Genomic DNA, 19,737 nt, shown 5'->3' on the forward strand with positions numbered 1-19,737 from the left:
CTATCTGTAATTTCCCCCTATCCTCTCTTCCTGTCCTCTTCTTGTCCCACCTTTTTCATTTCATTTCTCCATTCTGACTGCTAACGTTTATTTCCGCTGCTCCAGCTCAGGTGCTTCAGTATCGATGGGCAGATGCAGGGGTTGCAAAAATCTTTTCCTTCCTTTTTATTATCATTTTAATAAACCACTTACTACTACTATCTATAACCCATCCTAGACAGTGCTAAGCCGGTATCACTGCAAAACGTTTCATGCTTACGCGTACTCTAACCGCCATGGTGGCTCAAGACGGCCACGTTGTAAAGCAGCAGCTCGACCTCGGCAAAGCATTTGATAATGTCTCCCATCAGTTTCTTTTAACCATGCTAGAGTATGTTAATATAGACAGCAAGATACCTGATGCCGTTAAAATACCTTATTCCGGTTGCACAGCTCGCCATAACGCAAACACCTTAGCGAAGCTCTGCCTTGAGGTCGGCCGTCATACGTCAGGTAGAGGTGTCCGTTGTCGCCCTTATTTTCGCACACTACCTCGAGCCTTTCTGCTTAAGTTTGGTTAATAATGAAATAATACGGGGTGAAATTACCACAAAAGGCTCCTTCTGGAATCCTGACACATCCCAACCACCCCGAACAACATCAACCGCACAAAAGGAAACCTGCCCCCAGTATATGCCAAGGGACTTCGCTCTTCGATTCAACGAAAAAAAGTCGCCATTGGCCACCTCCCCACAGTGCGATAACGTGACTAACAGCCTTAACCCCCCCCCCTTCCTCCCCTCCCCCACGCCTTTCGCATCACAGCTTCGCTTCGGAACGTTGGGTTAAAATTAAAGTTTTTGGTTGGAGATGTGCAGCATATACAAATGAAATTCCTAGCGTACGGAGATGATGTTGCAGTTTTTTGTGAAGATCAAGGGAGCATAAAAGAAGTGGTGCTAGCTGTGGGAGCGTTTTGTAACAAAACAGGCTGCCAAATCAACTGGGATTAGTCAGCTGGGTTTTGGCATGAAAAATGGAATGAAACGCCTCAAGTATATGCGAATATGCGATGGACATCCGTGCCTTTGACGTACCTTGGTGTGCCCCTCGAGCACTCCAAAGACAGTGAGCAGTACTGGACTGAATAAACAGACCGAGCCAGGAAAAAAACACAAGCTCGGCAAGGTCACAGTCTTCCGATGTTAGCCCGTGCAACGGTCTGTAATGTTTTTAAAGTAGCTAAACTGTGGTGCATTTTGCAATTTTTGTTTATGAAGCGCACCAACCTGAGGAAAATTCGCAGAATCTTTGCAGCGTTCATTTGGGGTGGAACGTGGGAATGAACCAGCCGCACAAATTTGTTTCATTCAGCTCGCAATGAAGGATTAGACCTCTACCGTCTTTTTGTCAAACAAACTGTGTCGCGCTTCCTTTTCTTGAGAGATCAGAGGAACCCATTTTTGCGTGCAGGGATGCAAGCCCGCTTGGCGACTGCATTGCCAGAGTTCATTTTCTCATCCTGTGAATATAGATGTCGTGATGTGTTTGGATTTTGGCATGATCGAAGTTGCTCTCGCTTTCCGAATGTTGAAAGTGCGTTTTTCTATGAGGTCTGTGAAGAGAAACACTTTCTATAGAGTTTTCCGGGGTTTGTCACTAACGCCGCCTTTGTACACGACCATGTACCATGGAGCCCTGGGGCAAGATGTTCTGAAAAAGGTTAGAATACCGAGCATTAAACCAAGCGTGAAAACATTTTTCTTTAAACTGCACACAAATACACTTCTCGTTAGTACATGGTCAGCAGAAAAAGGCATATTTGTACCTTGGAGAGTTAATTGTTTACTATGCAAAAAAGCGGGTACGATAGAACAAGTTTTTATAGGTTGTTGGGAGCCGGTGTTTTATTGGGACATATTACAGCGTGCACTTAAAAAGGACCTGCCAATTACACCGTTTCGAATCCGATTTGTGCCCGTTGAAAATGAAGGGGGCTTACTTTACGAGTTGTTTATCGTTTTGCGCCCCGATAACATATGGAAAACGTGGATGTCGGTAAGGTCTGCAGATTTACACTCGCCCACTTAGAAAAAATTTAACAGAAAGCCTTATGTATGCGCGTGACGCCTTCGTACCATGCCAGAGCCTCCCAAATGGGTTGGCTCCTGTACGGCCTTGTCAACATGAAGCGATTACAAATTTCCATGCTGAACGCAGAATGGCCATCTTGCTTTATTCTTTGTATCTGTGTTGCCAAATGTCCAAGCAGGCAACTAAAAAATGATGGTTCAGTGGTTACGCTACTCGGCTGCTGACCCGAAAGACGAGGTTCGATTCCGGCCGCGGCGGTCGCACTTGGATGTAGGCGATATGCTAAAGACCCGTGCACTGTGCAATGTCAGTGCACGGTAAAAACACTAGGTGGTCTAAGTTGTGCGGAGCCCTCTACTACCGCGTCCCTCATAGCCCGAGTCGCTTTGGGATGTTAAACCCCATAAACCAGATTTCATAACTCTCCTCCGCTTCCCGATAAAAGCAAATAAGAAAAAATACAGACGATCAATCCGATTCATGAAGCAGGGTATACGTCGGCATTGATGATATATTTTTATTTTTTAATCACATTGCCAGTCATTAAATATCAAGTAGGAGGACAGGGTCAAAGCCTTGCCATGAACGAGTGACAAAGTAACAAACAGCAGTGCGCTGAACCAAGAACATAACAAAAGGAGCAGGAAATCAGAGCTTTCCACCAGGACAGAGAAGCCGCTGCCGCTGAATCGCTCAGACCGTGCGACGTGAGGGGCGTGTTCCAGTCCGTCGAGCATTGTGTGACACGCCGCATACCCGCTCCACTCTCCCGATCCATTCCAGCCCCAAACGCCTCCCTTCTATACATCTTTCTACATTTTCTCCGTGTAAACCTTGTCAGCAATGCTTACCACGCCGACGCCAAGCCGGCTCGTTGGTCTAGGGGTATGATTCTCGCTTCGGGTGCGAGAGGTCCCGGGTTCAAATCCCGGACGAGCCCGTGTTTATTGTTTTGTTCTTACTTTGAAAGGAATCAACCGCCTTCCTTCTCTACTTGTTTCTGCCTTTTCACCTTCTAAACCTTGTCAGCAGTGCTTATTGCCTGTGCACCACAGCGGCTCGTTGGTCTAGGGGGAGGGGGGGGGGGGGGGGGGGGGGGGCGGTGGCAGGGTTTTTGATGAAGCTGAACAGGACTACCAAGTTATACTGCCACCGCTGCCCTCAGGCCAGCAAAAAGAGTGCATGAGGAGACGGTGGCTGCTGGAGACAGCTCCAGCGTGGAACCGCCCCCCCAAAACAGCTGTGACTCGGCGGCCAGGCTTCAAGTCCAAACAGACAATTCCCCCTGACCGCAAAGCGGTCAACCAGGAGCCCACGTAAGAGCGGGGGCTTATTGTCCCTCAGTGCAAGCAACCAACATTTGCGTACATCATGGCAGCATCTCAAGACCCAGCAACATGGCAGGGAGTCGGCGTTTCCTGCGCGGCGGGAGCGACGGTCGACTGTCTCTGTAAACGAATTTTAAGAAAACCCTACGTGTAGCCACATTGAACGTACGAGGCTTGGCAAGTAGGCGTAGGCAGTACCAGGTTAGCCGCCTATTCATTGAAAACGGCATTGACATCGCTGCCTTTCAAGAAACCAAGGTCAGCAGCCAATAGCAGACAGACCGCATGGTGCAGGCATTCACTGCCAACTACAACGTGTGCATTCTCATGCTGTAGGAGCATCTGCAGGTTGCGCGCTATTTATACGCAAGAGTGTGGGAATTGTGGAGGAACAAGCTTTTGTTTGTGAAAATGGCCGATTTATTGTCCTGGATTTTGCCTTTACTGGGTCTTTTTGGCGTGTAGTGTGCATTTACACACCCGACAAAGAATGTGATCGCAAGGTGATTTTTTGAAAATCTAGAGCCGTATCTGAAATCCAAGCGGAATGTTATATTTCTTGGAGATTTTAATTGTGTTTGTAGGCCAGAGGACCGAGCCAAAGGTCGGCCAGTAAGAGATCAAAGTGTTAATGTATTTTATGGGACGATTATGAGTTAATAGATGTTGGCTGTCTTTTATCCACAAGCACTCAGGTTAAATTCACGCATTTTCCAAGGTGAGAGCCGTGGTAGGCTTGATCGCATTTATATATCGATGGATTTGGCACCTTTGTGTGAAAGCTATGACGTTATACCAGTATCTTTTTCTGATCATTGCCTCGTGTGTTCAGCCTGGGTTCCAAAGTAAGGAAGTCGCTATTTAACTGGGATCTCTGCAAATTGAATGCTAAACTCTTAGACGACGATCTCTTTCAAACGATGTGAAACAATTGCTGCACACTGCAGCGAATGATTATAGTAGCTTTGCAGCCAGCTGGGAAGGCTTTAAAGCCAACGTAAAACTGAAAGCTATCGAGCGAGCAACTGTGCTGCAACACAAGGAAAAGCAAAAAGAAAAGGATTTGCAGTGCCAGCTGAAGTTACTGCTGAACATCGAAAGTGCGCAGCGTGGTTTCTGTATGAAGCATATAAAGGAAATGAAAAGCAAACTTGAGCTTGTAAGTGAAGATAAGTATAAAGGGAGAGACGCCCACTCCAAAGAAGAAGGTTTTGAACTTAATTTTTTGCGACGAATGCACAAATTAGATGACAGCTTAAAGAAAGATGGGAAGCGCCAATCAGTGTAACCGAAATAGAATGTGCGATTGACCAGCTAAGTGCAAGAAAGTCACCTGGACCTGATGGCCTAGGCGCCGGCTTCTACGAATTTTTCAAATGAGAACTCAGTTCTTTTTTGCATAGAGTCTTCAAGGAGGCTTATGATACGGAACAATTGCCACCCACTTTGAAGACGGCTCATGTTGTCTTGATTCCGAAGTGTGACGACGCAACTAGGCTACTGTTGGTGGGGTCCTATCGGCCGATAAGCCTCACCAACATCGATTATAAAGTCTTAATGAATGTGCTGGCAAGAAGGACACAAGGCGTTATAAAATATCTGGTAGGTCCACATCAAACCTGTGGTATTCAAGGGCGCACCATTACCACCAATATACACGTGGCGAGAAACATTCTCGAGTGCTGCGACGCTCTCGGAAGTCGAGTTGCTATGTTGCAACTCGATCTGGCGAAAGGGTTTGATCGAGTATCCCATGACATCCTTTTTCAGCTCTTAGAATATGTCAATATTGGGAATATTATCACAAAAGGTGTCAAAATTGCGTACTCTGTGGGCTGCGCACCTCATTGTAAATAAAAGACTTAGCGAAAGTATCACTGCAAAATCGTCTGTGAGGCAAGGCTATCCATTGTCCCCCTTGCTTTTCGCGTTATATCTTGAACCCTTTTGCGCTTGAACCCTTTTGCGTAAGCCTGATACATACTGAAAGCATTCGCGGTTTCACGCTCGAGGGAGCAGAAGTTAAGGTGCTTCCGTACGCGGACGATGTCGCTATCTTCTGCGATAATCGAGCCAGCGTTCAAGAAGCTGCGTAGGCGGCGGGTGATTTCTGCGATAAAACAGGATGTCGCGTTAACTGGGACAAGTCAGTAGGTTTCTGGCATGGCGAGTGGTACCAACAACTTGAAGTGTTTGCCAACTTAAAATGGACAGCGCTGCCCTTGAAATATTTTGGTGTGCCCCTCCAGCACTATGATGACAGCGATCAATACTGGAAGGATAAAACAAAGTGCTCGGGATAAAACGCTTGCATGGAACGGTCGCAATCTTTCCATGTTCGCACGTGCGACTATTGCTAATCTTTTTCTAGTCGCAAAGATGCGGTATGTTCTGCAGGTATTTTTTATGCCACGTGTGAACTTGCAAAATATACATAGAGTATTTGCTGCTTTTGTGTGGCGTAGCACATGTGAACGTACGAGCAGGACCAATTTGTTCCATTCGCTTCGTAATGGTGGTGTGTGTTTTGTGCACCTATATTCGAGACAAATTGTGTCGAGTTCTTTCTTTCTTCAAGACCAGAATGATGATTTTTTGCGCACATTCATTCAAGTAAATCTGCGAAATGCTCTGCCCGAGTACATCGTGCCATGTTCTGTAAAAGAAGTGCCAGGGTAAAAGAATTTTGGCATTGAAGTTGTTTTGTCTTTTCGCTTGTTGAAAGTGCGTGTTTCTTTAGAGTACTTAAGTTCGGTAACAAAAAAGAAATTGTATAAAGATCTATTGGATGTCATGCTACTCATACCAATGTACCGACAGCTAAGTTGTGCAGGATCAGGGCAGGATGTTCTCAAATGGGTGAAAAGAATGTCAGTAAAACCCTGCGTTAAAAGCTTTCTTTCAACCCCATAGCAACACACTTCCAGTCAAAACATGGCTAGATAAGAAGAGAATTTTTGTGCCATGGACAGTAAATTGTTTCTTGTGCAAAAAGCCAGAAACGATCGAACATGCATTCATCGACTGTGGGGCCCTGTATTTCATTGAGACATCCTTCAAAGGACGTTAAAGGCCTGCCAATCACACCGTATGGGATCCGGTTTTCGCCTGTAGGTGACGAGGGGGGTTTTCCTTATGACCTCATCATGCTACTCGGCCTGCATAGTTTATGGACAAGGATGGCATTTAGAAATGCTGATATAAACGTTCGGCCAGTGAGAGAACATTTTATAGAAAGTGTTATGTACGTGCGGGAAGCTTACCGTGCCCTACTAGAGCCAACTGAGTGGCTTCCCATGTTGGATGAACTTGCTGCTCTGAAGAAGTTTTAAATTGCTGCGTTGACCTGAGCGCGGTCAGCGTGTTTTAGTGGAATGATGTGACTGTTGTAAAAACTGGCAATAAAGAAAAAAAGCTCGTTGGTCTTGGGGTATGATTCTCGCTTAGGGTGCGAGAGGTTCCGGGTTCAAATCCCGGACGAGCCCGTGTTCGTTTTTTTGTTTCTCTCAATTTCAAAGCAATCAAACTCCTCCCGTCACTACTTGTTTCTGCCTTTTCCCCTTCTAAACCTTCTCAGCAGTGCTTATTGCTTATACGCCACAGCGGCTCGTTGGTCTAGGGGTATGATTCTCGCTTAGGGTGCGAGAGGTCCCGGGTTCAAATCCCGGACGAGCCCGATTTTTTTTTTCTAAAGGAATCGACCACCTCCCTTCAGTATTTTTTTCTGTTTTGTCTCCTTCGAAACTTTCTCAGCAGTGCTATCGCCTCTGCACCAAACCGGGTCACGTATCGACTGTACATAGGTAATCTCAGACATTTGTGTCCCATCTTCTGCAAATATTAGGGCAAGGCTAGCGCCTGTAAATTGTTCCTGGAAACGAAAATTTATTATGTTTTGCAAATTATTAATTGCGCCAGGACTTCTATTCATCTCTCCCACGGAGTTTTTGCAACTTTTGTTTGGGGTTGTTCCATGGAACCCATGCGACGTGATTTCCGACCTGTCAGCGCGGGTGGGCTAGGTTTAGTCCATCTTTATGCGGGGCAGATTGTTGCTCGCTGTATGTTTTTTCGTGACACTTCCCACCCAATACTTCGAGCGTTTATGCAGACAAATTTGGTTAATGCGTAGCCCACATTGACAATGTCCTCTAACTTCACTGACCCACCTTTTTTATGGGGATTTATGCATCAGGCATATATTGCTGGGTGTTTTCTGGAAACCGGGTGTTCAACAGAGTTTTTTTTTTTTTAGTGTCGCGAAAACTCTTGCACAAACATTTGATTTCGATGCTTTTCCCTCATCCTATTTACCGCTCGATGTACTTTGGATTGTCAGGGCATTCCTTACGCGGGTGCGAAAATGTTACTTTCACCTTGCACTAAGTCTTCCTTCCACAAGTTACATACAGAAACATTGCGCACGAAGACTCGGTTTCAGAAAAACATTAGCTGCTTTTTTACTAAACCACTGCTGAACCTGGTTAGAGAGCGAGAGCTGTGGTGTATCGGACAGCTACAGGCGGCTTGGCCTCTGTAACGGACGCACTGGACAGGCAGCGCCGTCCACCCTGGCACCCCGGCAGGTGGCAGTTAAATTAACGGTTGATCGCGAGAGGTTCGTCACCCAATGAACACTGCTGCCTATTGCTGGAGTGCCATGTGTTTGCCAGGCGAAATACAAGGCGCCCGTGTGCTGTGCGATGTCAGTGCAAGCCAAAAGTCCCCACGTGGTCGAAATTAATATCGACACCTCTTCCTTCCTTTCTTCTTTCACTCCCTCTTTTATCCTTTCCCTTACAGCATGGTTCGGGTGTCCGCCGATATATTGTAGCGAAGAGAAAGTTGAAGCGCGATTGCCGCGTGCCGACGACGACGCTGCTGCTGGCGGACCTGCCTGTTCCTGTGTCCTTGTGCTCCTGCTATCACCACCTGTGCTCGACGCCGGCCTCTACGTCAAGCAAGCCGTGACATTTGGTGCAGGTGCTGGGTAACGCATCTCATGCAGCGCACCCCGCCTCGCAATTCGAGCCCGGTACTAAGTCCTGGCCGTCGGGTTTTCCTGGAGCCCTCGGGAGAAGCAGAGGCTCGCGCTAGCCGACGTCCGCAAGGCCAAGCGCCGGAATTCGGACTCTTGCCCCAGGAATTGAGGACATCTCGGGCCAACGCGACCATGCCGTCCCAGTCACAACAAGCCGACCCTGCGATTGCGCTGAGGATTGTCTACGTGCCTGTCACCCCCAACATCTGTCGCCCCGTTCCGTGGCGATGGACTTCATGATGTTGAAGACTGGGTCCAGCACTATGAACGGGTAGCTCGACATAATGGGTGGACACCCGCCCAATGTCGACAGAGCCTGTACTTCTCCTTAGATGCCACAGCGAAATACTGGTTCGAGAACCACGAGGCTTCACTAACATCATGGGACGTGTGCAAGAGCGAACTGGTACGCACATTCGCAAACCGGCACCGGCGACAGCATGCTGAAGACCTGCTCCACGCTCGTATCCAGGCTCCCACCGAGAGCGTGAGAAGTTTCATCGAAGACGTACTGCGTCTGAGTGCCCGCGCTGACCCTCGGGCTACTGACGAGAAGGTGCGGGCCTTGATGAGGGGTGTCCGGAATGATATCTTTAGAGGCCTCATCCGCAACGCTCCTACCACAGTGGCCGAATTCGTCGCTGAAGCTACCAACATCGAGCACGCATTGGCGACAAGAATCAGTCACTTCCAGTGACTGAGCGCCCTTCCTGTCGTCTCAAGTCTTGCTTAGCGGCGTTGGCCTCGCCGATGTTCGCGAAATTATTCGCGACGTCGTCCGAGAGGAGCTGAAAAGGATGTTCCCAGCCCCTGAACAGCCTGCATCTGTCTCCATCGCGGCGGCTGTTCGGGACGAGCTGCGACAGGCGCTGGCGTCCGAAGACGTACCCATTGTAGCTACAGCCGACCAACCATCTCTGAGCTACGCCGCCGCCGTCCGTCGTCCACCTCCCGTACATCGTCCTTACCAAGCCGCTGCCGATTCCGGCTCCCGACGCCACGAGTTCGTGCCCCCGTCTGATGCACGCCTGGAACCGCTGGGCCGCAGGAAAACCGACATCTGGAGGACTGCAGACCGGAGGCCGCTGTGTTTCCACTGCGGTGAGCCTGACCACATGTACCGCTACTGTCCTTACCGCGAACTCTGCCTTCGAGGTTTCAACCGTGCAGATCCGCGCCCCCGCCACGGTGAACAGCCCCGCGAGATACAGGACTACCTTCGACGCTCTCCATCGCCAAGGTCAGCTCCATCTGGCACCTCCCGGTCGCCGCCGCTTCGCCGATCATCACCCCCTTCTCGCGGATCTCGCCGTGAGAGCCTTTCACCACTTCGGGAAAACTAAGTACGGCGACGCCTGGAGGTGGCGTTTCCGGTGTTGCACGCAGTAAAGAACCTAGGGTCTATGAGACTTGTAAAGAGCCGCCAAGTGTTGCGGCTCGACATCTGTCTTGCTGCGCTGTTGCATCTATCTACCCAGTTATTGTCAGCGAGTTGGGCAGCATACTCGGCAGCATGCTGGGTGAGGTCAGAGATTCGAGCGCCGCCGCGGTCGGGTTCCAACCCGGGTACACCGGATCAGTAGCCCAGCGCCCTAACCACTGAGCCACCGCGTATCTCAAAGCGCGATTGAAGCGTCCACTGACCCAGGGAGCCAGTTATGCGCCCTTTCTTTTCTCAAAATCATCGTAGTCTAAGATTGTTGTCAACGCCAACGATAACAATGAATGCCGACGGCCTATAGCAACAGAGGCGAGCGCTCGGTTTCGGCGGCGGCGGCGGCTGAGTAACGTCATAGCTTTCACGTGGTTTCTCCTCGGTTCAAGGACAAACTCACGCACTTCTGTGCGGGAGTCAGCAGTGCTTAGCGTCTTATTGTCAGGAGCGCTTATCGCGAGTGCAGCAAGCTGGCTCGTTGGTCTAGGGGTATGATTCTCGCTTTGGGTGCGAGAGGTCCCGGGTTCAAATCCCGGACGAGCCCGTGATTTCTTTTTTTAGTTTCGCACAAATCCTAACGTTAGAAGGGGAAGGAGAGTGGAAGAACAGATCTTATATATCAGTACGATATCTTTTTCCACGGTCACCGCGGTAACGCATGGTAAGGGGTCTTCTCCATTTACAGTAAGCAAAAGTTGAAATGGGATGCCTCACAGAGAGGTCACTCTGCCCAAGGTACGTAACTCACGCCTCCCACGCGAGTACGCTGAGAAAAACTGAGCGACGGTGCGGTCTGTGGGGTCACAGACAGTTCCAGTATATGTGAAAAGCTTGCGTACAGCGGTTCGCGCATTGCTGTGGGGATCATCGGGTTCATTTTGTATTTTTTGCAATGTGAAGCCATTCGCAATGAGTGCGCTGGGTGCCACCTGAGGACCAGAAGTGCGCACGTCACCAAATAATGCACACTCAATCGGAAGAGAGGAAGAGAAAGAGAGCCCTCGGTGCAACGACATTCCGTAGAACTCATGACAAAGGGCGTCAGGACGAGTGAATAAAGCTGAAAAAAATCATAAATTCGGTGGAGATAGTAGTGGTTAGGGGCTTTAGGTTAACCAACCCAGGAGGGAAGCCAGGATGTGCGAGAACGTCAAGGCGTCTCCAGCCACGGCCTTTCGTGCTCGCTTTAAGGAACGGCAGCATGCACAGGAATGTGACATCGCACCGCCCGTAAGGAAGGGAATGATCCGCTATTCTTACATCTGCTGTTTTGCTTAAGCTGCTGACAGCTGCAATCTAAGGAAAAGTCGGGGCAGTGGAGAGAGTTTGAGAAAGTGGACAGAGGAAGCGATAGGATGCGTAAGGCAAACATGTGGGTAAGCCTGGAATGAATCAACCCAGCTATATCACGTGACCACACGGTGTCCATTCTCGAGGTTGCCCTCACCTGTACGGCCCATAGTGTTACTCTCATGGCACACATCAATCGCGCCGAGGGGAAACAGGTGAAAAAGGTGAAATTGAAGAGATATAGTAAAGTGTAGATAAAGGCCATGGACTGTCGTCATCGGGAATGGCTGGGTCCAATTTAATTTTTATGCTCTGAAACCTACAGACTGCCATCCAGAATCACATATACACAATAATCGCAGTAAAGTTAACAGTTTTTTAACCTCTTTTAATGTACTGTATGCTCGTGACATTAATAGCATGCAGAAAGACAGAATCGACTATAAAAGAATATTGTAATGAGAGTAATCAATCATTTCAAGCTACTGTTAACTCCTTGCAATTTGACAACGCAAACCGGGTATCACATCATGTCAGAGGGACGAAAGACAAAATACTAAGAGTACGGACGTAGTTTCCAGGATAAGTAACGTCATTTTTTGTTCGTTCTACCTTCTCCGTTATATATGATCTCCATAAACAAAATTCAACATGCACACTCCCATAGAAAATTTAGCGGTCCTCCCACTGATCGAATGCAGTACAACAGTGCATCAAGTTGCGGCGAGAATACTCAATCACGAAAAACCACTCTCTACAGAAATGTGCTCTGCTTCTGAACACAACTTGCTTCCCATTCTCATACAAAACGCGCAGTTTGGCAAATGCCCGCCTTGACCTTTCACAAGTGTTGTTGCTGGGGTTTCTGCAAACACAACACGTATGTCTTGCCCTTGACAACTGCCGGCTGACCTTGGAAGCGGATCCCGGAAGGAAAACTAAGGTCGAGCTGTTTCTCACACACACAAAAAAAGCTAACAGCAGAATAAGCAAACGGCCGCCAAAAGGAAAAATAAAAAAAGGAACCGAACCGCGCTGTGTCGTCGTCTGCTTCACCCCATTTCGCATGAATGCGTGCGAAGTAGCGTAACACCGTCCTGTTCGTGGCAGTGAAGCTTATCTGTCCTTTGCTGAGGCCGTGTCCTCGGTTAGGGGGCGCGCAAGCCGATTCGTCTAACATAAATCAGTAAAAACTTTGAGTCAAAGTAACTGATGCGAAAACGGCCAACGGAATTACAAAAGAAAAATACAATTTAGTCAGACAGAAACACACACCGCGCATCCGCATATAAACGTTTCGATCAAGGTCTCAACGCTCTCGTCTGAACGGGGCTAAAAACGCGGCCTTCGCGTCTCTCATATCAAGGACTCTGTATTCCTTACAGTTTGAGCACGTTTAAATTGGCGTTGTGCTTCACTTTGGTTGAAGCGTTCTCTAGGAGAGGAATACGGTTGTTGGTTCTGAAAGAAAAAAATAAAAGTCGATATTTTAACCTCTCTGAAACAATATGTAGGCAGCAAACTGCATGATATACTGCGGTGTTTTTCGTTTCTTTTTCCTTTGCGTGCTCAGTGGTGTGCTTATGCGCCTAGGAATGCGATGCCTTCAGGCAGCGAGGTTAGATAATTTAGACGGGGGGGGGGGGAGGGGGGGGGGGGGGAGAGCGCGGTAGCCCAATGCCAACGCGAGTGACCTCCACGCTTCCGGAGTGCCTTTATACAGCAACATCGCGAATGCTTTTTTTTTCAGTACAGAGCCGGTGTTTTTCAAATAGTTGGTACAGCTGTTTCCGGAAGCCAGTCCTGCATGCTGTGTACACAAAGTCAAACCAATTGCCCACGGATGCAATGTACAGGCGAGGAGGCGGGTGGTTGTTCAAACTTCGTGGATGACACTTCGTCCTCTACCCATATTCTGCCTCGTTCTACGCCCCTCTGACATGCGCGCTCTTTAATATCGGGTCCGCACTCAACCGTCCACTTGGCCGTCGTACGCCCGCGCTTATAGTCTACAACAAAAGACAGCCGTGGAAGCAGGCTGAACCGGCCAGCAGCGCCCCCCTTTTTCCCTTTATTTCATTCCACTCTTCAATAGGCAGCGCTGGTCAGGCCACTGCCTTCTAATCGCGTACGACACAAGCGCGCTAGTGAATGGGCTACTGCGTGCCTCAAAACTGAAGCCCCGAACTGAGGAGGGCAAGAAGAGGGACGGCAGACGACGAAGTCCAGGCCGTGGGGGCGCTGGGGTCGCTCTTTGCGTGCCACTGCACGTAGCCGAAATATAATGAGCGGGCCGCTTTGATGGTCGCCTCGGCACCACCACTCGCCATGAAAGAGGGTCGCGCGAAAGAACCTCGAACGTGTTCAACAAGCGCTCCTAGAAGACCCTATCTTTGACTCTCTTCCATCTCTCTTTGTCTCTGCCAGAAGAAATGGTTTTCATTCGCGGTGACCCACGTGTCGCCCATGCGATAGCAATTTAGGGCACAATGGACGCCTCACTTCGTAGAGGGCAGAATCCTGCGCTTTTCAGGCAAATATTTTGAACGGACGACCTCGTAATAAAATGTGGGATTACGTACCAATTCGTTTGTCTATTCGTTACATTTCTTATAGGTGCGCGTTTATCCCTCGTCCAAGATGGAGTTGGCTGTCGCGACGAAAAAGCAGAACCTTCGCTCATTTCCACCAGCGTCTTCTCTCTTTCTTGCCCTGCTTTGTTTTTAACACAAAATAACTGGGCTCAGAAACACTTTGCTTGATTGGAAATGACCGAGAGCTATTCTGGTCGAGAACGGCACTGTAAGCGATGGCGTGCATGCGTTAAAGATTTTAGGAACGGCTTAATTTCTCAACTTTCCACTTTCAGTGTTTCAAAACGCAACAGTTTCCCCCCCCCCCCCCACCCCCACCCAGTGTTTTTACTCAGGCAGCTAAGAAAAAGAGCAGAAAAGTTACAGAAATTTTTGCAGTAATTCTAATAAAAAAAATCCGGCCTAACGCTGAATTTAGGCACCAACGTGCCTTGTAGGAAGTTCACTACCTCGCAGTGATGGCTAGCGAAGATTGCGATGGTGCATTGGTGTTACTGCTGCTGTTTCTTTTACTATCCTTCACAATAAAGTATGCCCATTATCAGTACGTTGAACGGTTAGGTGAAAGTGTACTGATAGTGCGCTGCGAAGATGTACGGCTATATTTGTCCATGTTTTGCAGCCTTCTATCGACTAGCTGAATAGGGGCGCTTAGGAGTCAGTCATTGTGAAGAGACACTCGTTAGGGTGGGTAGTGGAAATATATAACAAAAATAATGCCCTGCCCGCAACCGGGCTAATACGAAGAGATAGAGAGAATTTTGATGGCCTCTTTCGTTTTTTTTTTAAATAAAACCACTACTAGTACTATTTAACCGAACCCGCACGCTCAACAGGTAAACGGAGTTCGGGCACGTTAGGCAGCTTTTGTAGTCATTTTCGAGTAGCGAAAGCTTGTTCTGCCGAGCGCGAACCGGCTGTAAACACTAGACGAAGGCATCGCACGTAGGTATAGCAAAAGTGTTCTGTACCACGCCAGCTTGTATATTTCTTCCTATCGGAGCACCAAGTTTCAGGCGTTTTAAATAAGCAGGAGCGCGAGGATGGATCGAAGCTAAAAAACTGCAGGCAAAAACGACCCCCCTTTTCCATTCTTCCCCAGGCAGCCTCGACACAGCCTGACGTGGTATGTGGCGGTACGATAAAGTTTAGTCGGGACTCGATTGGTATACGCAACTTTTGCCCCCAAGAGTAGATGCCACTCACGCACGCATCACTCTAGCGAAATACCCCCGTTACTGCCCAACAATAAAAATGGCGGCAAGGAAAAAATGCAGTGGTGGACGGGGTCTCAGCGTTCTCACTTAGCGGACAAGGGAGTTGAAGCTTTTGCGACTTGCGCAAGGCAACGCTGCTGTGACATGGAAGCCGGAAGATAAAAGCCTGGGCCTCTGCTTTTTTTTTTATCTCCTAATTCTCCATCTCTCGCTTTTTTTTTTTTCTGAAGAGCCAGCGTGGAAGAGATTCCCGAGGGACGGCGGCGCACGACGTACACGAGCGAAAACAAGACAAGCTCTCTCGCGGACACGGAAGAGGCGCATGACGTGCGTGAATAAACCGACAAGGAAACGCCACCAGAGGCCGCCTTGTTCGCGAAATCCTCCTCTCACTCTTTCACCGAACGTTGTTTGGTTGGCTCTTGCGTGGTGCTCGATTTCCGGCACCTTTCGTTACGGTCAACACGCGACAGGGCCTCTCCTTGCTTCCTTCGTCCGAATTTATCGCGTTGCTGCTTCTTGCCTGCTTTGGTGCTTACTTGCGTAAAGAGAAAGGCTCGCGCGACGAGAACCAACCCCTAGCGCAGCGTAACACGGTAAAGGCACGGTGACAAATGGAACGGCGCATGCGCTGCCCCTTTTATCTCCCGCGCTGCGAGGCAGGCCCGTGTCTTCCCCTCCCGTTTGCGGACCCTGTGTGATACCAGTGTTTGGTCATCTGTTGTGCCCGTGTCAGGGCTGCTGCCGCTGCACCTGCGTCGCGAGGCCGCGTGTTCCAACCTTTCTGGCTTTTTGCTCTCCGTCGGAACCCCAGGTTTTCCTGATGTCCTGTCTTCCCTTTATTCTCATTTGCACCAGTCTCGGTGGTGAAGCTTGGTTTTATATTTATGGCTTTATATGCTACCTTTGCGGGCCCAAGTAGTATATGAGCTATTTCAGTAGAACACGTTCTTGGGCAAGTTGGTTCATAGCTTGAGTAGATGAAGCGCACAAAAACATTGCGCACAGGAAAAGCAAGACACGAGACAGGCGCCATGTCTTTCTTTTGCTGTGTGCTGTGTTTTTGTGCGCTTAATCTACTCAAGCATATGAGCTCGTAGTACAGTGTGCAGGCCAGCGGCTTGAACATTTAGTGCGGGCTGACAGGAACCAGGAAAGCGCAGAAAGTAATTCATTTCTCGTGATGACACATCTTTAATTATTCCATACTTTGTGACGTCCCGAGTAAAGAAATTACGACGTTGTGATATCGCCTTCTGCAGTATTTGGACTACGGGCTCAATTGGCTCGTCGTCCACTGGTGTTGCAACAAACCAGGCAAGTTCTAATTAGGCAATAATTATTATATTCATAGTAGAGCAGACGATGACCGCTGGCAGGTGTTTCCGTGATGTTCTTGGGACTCGTTGTTTTGCATTTATACTTTTGAGATTTTCGATTTAGATAGTCCATCTAGCGTGGCTATGATGGGTGTACCACTACCGCAAGCAGATGGAGGACTTGGGATCCTGGCGTCTTTCACAGACAGCTTCCACTCGGCGTACTTAAGGATATTGCCATCTTTCGCCGCCGGCTTGGACTTCGCGCGCCCGCAACTCGGAGTTCGCACATGCCGTACGTTTCGCCTCTGCACATCGCTCCTGCCGTGCTCCTGCCGTGAAATGCGCCCCGTCCTACGTTCTGCGCTCCCCGACCACCTGGAATTGTTTTCCAAGCCGACTGCAGCGCCCTAACACACAGCCTAGCGGCAGAAGGAAGCAAATTCGAGGCGGCCTCAGAGCGGTGTTGTGACGCGGCCAGTCATAGCATAGCTTGACTGAGCACCCGTGCTCTGCGGAGGCTCCGTCTTTTGGCCTAAAGCAACGAGGGTCGCTCAAGCCACTGAGTGCGTGTCATGCGTCTGGATTTATTGAGCGAGCGAGTTTGGACCCTTCAAGGGCGCAGGGCCACCGCACAACCCTCACATTACGCGCATGTGTCCAGCCCATGTAGGGCCACGGCACTGGCATCCCGGTTCACACAGCTAAATTGGGTGTCCGGATCCTGCGACGCAAGGAGGGCCTCCCATTCCTCTCATGTTCTGGTGTCGAGCTGTCCCTGCGGGAGGATTGGCATAGCAGCCGCAGAGGATGTGGTTTAAGGCGCTGTAGCATTCTCTCACTGGGTGAACACATGGCCTGCGTCAGGAAGGAGTGAAGCAGAACGACGCTATGAATCATGCGTCCATGTCTCCTCGTGCACAACGCTTTCTTCTAGCGTCATGTGTCTTATCTGGACGCGACGCTGGATCACTCTGTTCAAACGCGGCCGCCGCGGCCTCGTTTCGATGGAGGAGAAACGTAAAAAGACGCCCGTGTGCTGTGCGATGTCAGTGCACGTTAAAGAACTCCAGGTGGTTGCGTAACCCTCCTTGCTCTCTTTCTTTACACTCCTATTTTCCTCCCTTTCCTGACAGCGCGATTGAGGTGTCCGCCTAGAAGTGAGACGGTTACAGCGTCTTTCCTTTCGTCAAAAAGTTTGGAAGCGACAAACAAGACTCTCCATACGGGAATGCGAAAGCAAGTCATGGACGCAAGACGTTGACGTTTGGTTGCGGTTTGAGAATTGAATTTATTTCATGCGGTCAGTCTTTTTTCTTTTTCGAAGTGTGACACCACCCACGCACACACGCGCGCGTATGACGCCACTCGGAACGCTTTACGACGAACAGTTCACTCAAAATTTTTATGCAGAAGTCTGGGAAGGCATACAGGTGAAGGTGCGCATGTCGTCGGTTCGAATCCGTGTCACAAGCTGGCCTCCAACCTTACTAACGCATGTTAGCTATATGCAACGAGAAATCATATGACACCGCTCAGAACACAATTTTAGTACGAATGTAACCACATGAATGACGTCACGTGGAGGTCGGCCAGTGACGAGTATATATAGACGAACGACATGTATGCGGTTGTCTGAAGTGGCGGTGCTTGGCTTGCTGTGGGCGTCATACGGCTGCTTGACGACGCCACCCTTTCTGCTTGCCATCGCTGGGATTTTCTGCACAATCTGCGAGTGCACACACACACGCCGCCGGCTATTCTTTTGATGGGACTATAAAGGAGAAGGCTCCCGGCATATACCTAGTAGACGGACTTGTCAACATCAAGCGTTCGCACATTAGTTTAAATGCGAAAGCCTTGCTACTTTTTATAGTCGAATGAATCTAAACTCTAATAAACGCCCTTTAATGTCCGAGATGAATTTTCGCGCTCTAAACTTTTGCCAAGAAGCAGAACTGCATTGTGCTCCAGAAAGCATGACGGCGTCAATTCGTACAGAAGATGCTGTGCTTCCATAGCAACTGATACGCTACTGTGACTCTAGTAGTAGCAGAAACAGCGGTCGTCTCAGGCAAACCTGGAAAAATCTGCTTTCATGCCGCTAACTTCAGAGCGCGTGCGCAGTTCTATAAGCCTCCACACACCACGCGAAAACATGGTCTGTTTACTATCGCGGCAAACACCGACAACACATTTTTTTTCTTGATGTTGTAAGGTGCGCAACTTCAAAGCCATGTTTGATGGGTGTGGACCAAGAAAAGAGAGCAGCGTTTTCCCGCTCTGGGAAAAAGAGACAGAATATGGAATCACAATGACACGGGGGACGGTAACGCAGGAAACGCAGCGGAAAAAACGGGGACCTAAGAAAAACTCGACCGTTTGGAGCCCTGGCCACCTGTAGTCCGCTGTTGGAGAGCAAGACAACGAAAAACAAAGCAGAATCGGGAGCGTCGCTTCGCTAGAAACTGCTATCGAATCCGCTTTAGCGCGCTGCTCACCGTCTCTGTCAGCCAACCGCTCAGCGCGCACAAAGGCTGCTGAGCGCAACATGGCCCGTTCGCGTCAGCCTGCAGGCTAGCCGCTGGGACAATGGCCTCGTGGTGACGGATGACCATTTGGCTGCCGGCCGACAACGGGAAGCCTTCGTAGAATTGTATTCAGCGACAGAAATGGCCTGTGAAAACGAAAACATTGCGCTTCCCAGGAGAAACATGGTGCCGGAGTCACGCTGTAGTTTTTAGCATAAACCGTGTGGCCTCTTTACAAATCGAGGAAGGTATGCAGCGTGGACAGCGCCGAGGCAGCGGCAGGCTCTGTTCGCGGTGGACGCTGGTTCATTACCAGGAATTCCGAAAAGCGCTTCTAGTTCCCTTCGCTTCTACCACGTGGAGCATGGCTTTGAGCATTCAAAAACAGTGCGCTGACATCACCAGTGACGTAAGAAAGAAAGAAAACGACAGATGGGCTGCAGAACAGAAAGTGATAGGCCTCTACGCTTAGCGACACTGTCTGGGCACTTTCTCGAATTCCTGGTAATGCGCTCCCCCAGTTGCTTGATAATCCAGTTCTGCTTCTTGACAAAAGTTTACAGCGCGAAAATTCAACTCGGATAACAAAAGGCTTTTATTACAGTTTAGACCCATTCGAGTATGCACAGTGTGAGAAATAGAAGACGCCATGCTGTACTGGCCAGAGTTTGTGAATACGCAGTCGTACGGATATTTTCTCGCGATTGACTAGAACCGCACCGATGTTCCGGTCCTCTTGGAAAAAAGCAACGCTGGCGACTCATGACCAATACACCAACGTAATGAGCATTTCTCAGACCCACCTCTCGGGCGATAATAATGCAGTACTGTTGGAACATACTAACACGCATACTGATCCGCTTAATTGCACTGGCCGACGGCCCAAAGGCGATAAGCCTGGATACACCA

General features: G+C 49.2%; 3 non-coding genes across 3 annotated transcripts; all 3 read left to right on the forward strand.

Annotated features, from left to right (window-relative positions):
- Positions 1 to 2,941: 2,941 nt before the first annotated feature.
- On the forward strand, positions 2,942 to 3,013 carry TRNAP-CGG (transfer RNA proline (anticodon CGG)). The gene has a single exon. It is a non-coding gene; the product is annotated as a tRNA-Pro (tRNA).
- A 3,992-nt stretch (positions 3,014 to 7,005) lies between these two features.
- TRNAP-AGG (transfer RNA proline (anticodon AGG)) lies at positions 7,006 to 7,077 on the forward strand. Its single transcript has one exon. It is a non-coding gene; the product is annotated as a tRNA-Pro (tRNA).
- Positions 7,078 to 10,349: 3,272 nt separating this feature from the next.
- On the forward strand, positions 10,350 to 10,421 carry TRNAP-UGG (transfer RNA proline (anticodon UGG)). Its single transcript has one exon. It is a non-coding gene; the product is annotated as a tRNA-Pro (tRNA).
- Positions 10,422 to 19,737: the final 9,316 nt, after the last annotated feature.

The sequence above is a fragment of the Amblyomma americanum genome, chromosome 3 (genome assembly GCF_052857255.1).
Source record: "Amblyomma americanum isolate KBUSLIRL-KWMA chromosome 3, ASM5285725v1, whole genome shotgun sequence".
Taxonomy (NCBI): Eukaryota; Metazoa; Arthropoda; class Arachnida; order Ixodida; family Ixodidae; genus Amblyomma; species Amblyomma americanum.